We start from the raw sequence: 4,062 nt of genomic DNA, 5'->3' as shown, positions 1-4,062 counted from the left end.
TTTTTTCTACCTCCTATTATTATGTCTGCTCCAACTCTTATCACTTTTCGGTGCCTATCAGTCGTATGCGCAGGCTTACATTTCTACACAGAGATTTTTTATTTTTATTATTATTTTTGTTATTTTGTGCCATCTTATGCTGAATTGAGCGTCGTTATGCGATTTCGAAGTGTGTACCGCCGTCGGTTACTCGCGCGTGCATAATTTCGGAGCTGTCGTGAATACGAGATTTGAGGGTGGAAATATCCGTGGTTTCACCCTCGTTTCCTGAAGCCGCTATACTGACGGTCGCGTGTCGAACCGGCACGGCGCGGCGCGCGGCGACCGGTCGGCGGTATAATACGCAGGAACGTGCCACGAAAATCTGTCTCGTCGGCGCCCCTACGGGCGTCTCGGGCCGCCCAAGGGCTGTTGCCCGTTGGGATGGCAACGTCGCATTGCAGCGTTGGGGTTGCGGTCGATGCCGTCCTCGTGATGGTGGCCGAGGTTACCGTTTCACGGCCCGACGCTCTCCGATTCTTCGGTTATCGGGATTATTGCTCGCGGAGAGCGTTTGCGCGGTCTCTCTTTCTCTCTATTGAGAAACGACTTCCTCTCTCGGTCACGCTCGTGCGATTTTTCGTTTGGTTTGCCCCCCTCGCTCCGCTCTTTTCCCCCCGTCTTGGCCTCTTTAGTCCTGTCGCTGAAGGCTCACGGTGGCTATACTCCACGGTGGCAACCTCTTCGGGTTGAAAAGATCTTCGGTGCGCACCTATCGGAAACGACGTAAAAATTATCAATGCGCCTCCTCGCTTATTTACGCCATTGACGGCGTGGACGGCATATTGGCTCGCATGCGTTTAAATTGTGAGTCATATTCCGTTGCATCAGCGCGGCGCACTTTGTCCAATATATATGATGAGCAGTCGCCGGCCCGCCGTCGCCGCCACCGTCACCGCCGCCTCGCGCTTCCTCTTTCTCTCTTCGCCGCCGTCCTCAACCCCCGCAACATTTCGCGCGCTCTCCCGTCAGCCTCTATTGCTCCGCAGTAGATCGATAGCTGGAACGGCGCTCGCCTCTCTCGCGCGGCTCGCGCGACTCTGATGTATGTATAGGCCGGCATACGCCGCTGGAAAATCGCAGCGAACCGCGAGGGGTTGAAAGAGAGCGCGAGAGGGTGAAAGGCGGCGGAGAGAGAGAGGATGGCCGCCTCGAGGCCGATTTCAGGCCCGTATCTCGTTCCATCTGTACCACACGATTTCATCGTGCGTCGGTCGTCACGATCGGGTGTAAGACTGATCTGATTGTCACGCGACATTTCGGTTCTCTTCTCAAGATAGATCTTTCTCAATATTATTGAAGAAACTCGGAGAAAAGTCTTCTCCCCGTTGATATCAATTCGTGTTTTATTGAATCGAGATTCACTTGAATATCGAAGGAGCGCCTCGGTTAAATTGTGTCTCGCGAATTTAACTTGTCAACCGAATCGATCTCTCTCTCTCTCTCTCTCTGTCCGCGAAACGGTCCTCTCCTCTCGCTTGACATTTCCCTAATTACAACAGTTTCGTCCCGGAACAATTAGAGTCGCGCCGCGCCGTAAGAGAAAGCTCCGCGACTCCGCGGAGACGGGACGCGATATTCGAGAGCAGCTTTCAAGTATTCAACGTGGGCTCTGTAGGGATTTCTTGGCCGATCGATATCCCTGGTTTTCTTTCGGAAGTTTCTCGGGGGAAGGAGAACGCGATGTATATGTATATATAAAGCGTGCTCTGGCAACAACGGCTTAGGAACTGCGCACAACAAGATATATTTCACTTTAAAACTAATTAAAAAGAAATTGAATTATATTTATCCTGAATATATATATCACGCGGGAGGATTTTTCTAGCCGGAGGTACGAAAGAGAATCCGAGGTGTGTTTCGCGATCATGTCTCGTAAGATGAAACTTAAAGATGAATGAGCGGTGAAATCTTCGCTCTCTTCCGCCCATGAATTTTTCTTGAACGTTCTGCCATGCATTATAAAAATCTTCCAAATTTTTACAAATCCATTGATTTCCAAATTGTTTTTCTTCATCCCCGACGGCGTTTTCACGTCGCGCACTTCCGTTTCTCTCTCTTGCTCTCTCTCTCTCTTTCTCTCTCTGTCTGCACTGCGCCGCCTTCGATACTCTTTCTCTCTCTTCTCTCGGTCGATAGCTCGTAGGGGTCGCGGAGACGCGGCGACGCCCTGCCCGTCCATCCCCTTACGACTTGCCACCAGGGGGTCTCAACCTTGATCAAAATATTTTGTGATCTCATTGCCAGACAGCCGTAACGGTCGCGCGACGCTGCAGCTGGCTCGGCACCGCCGCTATTCGCTATTATTGATTATCTCGCGCGGCGGCTCGTACGCCGAATAATATCACGCGACGATAGGCGCTGATCGTGGCGCTTTCGAGAAGCGCCGTTGACGGTTTTTATCCGCGTAAAGACTGGCACTCGTATATTGCGCAACGTCAGAAACTGTACCACACTTCCGGTTCCTTTGGTTTTCTCCTCCTCCTCCTCCTCTTCGATTCGGTTTCACCACGTTTCTCTCCAACGTTCCTAAGTCTCGTCGCTGGATTCGTTTTGAACGGCGATATCACGCTAGCGCGGATCGATGGTACGAATATAAACAGCTCCCCCAGTTGGTCTCTTTTTTTTTTATAACTACGGAATGCGCGCAAGAGTAGTCAGTTAGATGGGCTCCGATAGTTTTCAAGACGAGCTGTCGATACTTCTTACTTTGTATTTACGATGAATTTTAAGTCCCCCTTTTACCTCGACGGGACTAATAAGATCGCGCGTAGGCGGGCTTTGGAGACACTAGCATGTATTTCAAATGCATTTTAAGGGGTGAGGCGTGTCGTCGTATGCATATGACGTTCGATAATAGATATCTGTCGCCAGTGATTCTCAGCTGTTACGTGCGACGGGAGGCAATGCCGGATTGCAAGCGCGACGTAATGTCGCTATTATCAATATACTGATGTAGGCATTACGTACGAACCGTTCTGCCGTGCTCATCGTCAACGCAATACGTATATCCCCCTCATCACAATTAATCTACATTTTCCCCAATTGAAGTGACTGAATGAAAAATGAGATGGATATTCCGAAATGTTGATTTAAATACGCGGCACACAAAAACGTATGTATTTTGTTAAATTAATCGTCAGCCGGTGTAGTAGAGCATATATGCCATTACACTGATTTATTTTGCACGGAAGAATGGCAATTAATGTGTGGCAGAAACTCGAAGGAACAGAGGCTTCTCTCAATTTAGTTGTAAACGGCCGATACAATGTATATCTGCGAGAGCATTATTAGATAGGTACGACTTAGTTCCCGAATACACAATTCATTTCACTCGTATAGAACAATCGCGTGTGGTTTTAGAGCCAAAAGTGGAGGAAGTGAAAGACGTAGGGGTGTCTTTTTAGAATGGCAGAGTGCAGCCAGAGATATCTGAAAGGTGCGATAAAATTACACACATAGGACTATAAGCGAATATAAAAAATATATATATATAAATATATTATCTATATATACATATATGATGTATGTACACATTCTAAGGCGCGTATTTGCATAGATATTTATATATTATATATATATATATATATGATACAGAAATATTATATATATGATAGCATAGAGCCATGACCTCTGATAAGAGAATGGGGGTTTTTTCTATTTTATTATGATAGCGATTCTTAGGTGGTAGAGCATTTTATCTATATACGACACGTTTCGAGACAAGAGAATGAGAAAAATGGAAAATTATCCCTTATATCTACGCATATTATTACTGTATATCTGTCGAGTATGGAAAAATACCACGCGTACATACATGCATATATACGTATTCGTATACACACGCGCATGTATATATAATATATATAAATATATATTATATATACATCTATATATAAACATATAGACGTTGGAAGAAATGTCATGTAAAATCTTAAAGGGCGCGGCCGTGATTTTGCAAATTGCGACCGCGTCACGATAATTCAAAATAATATATGAAAAAACGTACAGACGATGTTATTG

Source organism: Wasmannia auropunctata, unplaced genomic scaffold (genome assembly GCF_000956235.1).
Source record: "Wasmannia auropunctata unplaced genomic scaffold, wasmannia.A_1.0 LD336061.1, whole genome shotgun sequence".
Classification (NCBI taxonomy): domain Eukaryota; kingdom Metazoa; phylum Arthropoda; class Insecta; order Hymenoptera; family Formicidae; genus Wasmannia; species Wasmannia auropunctata.
The sequence above is the reverse complement of the archived record's forward strand: the minus strand, read 5'-3'. Positions refer to the sequence as shown.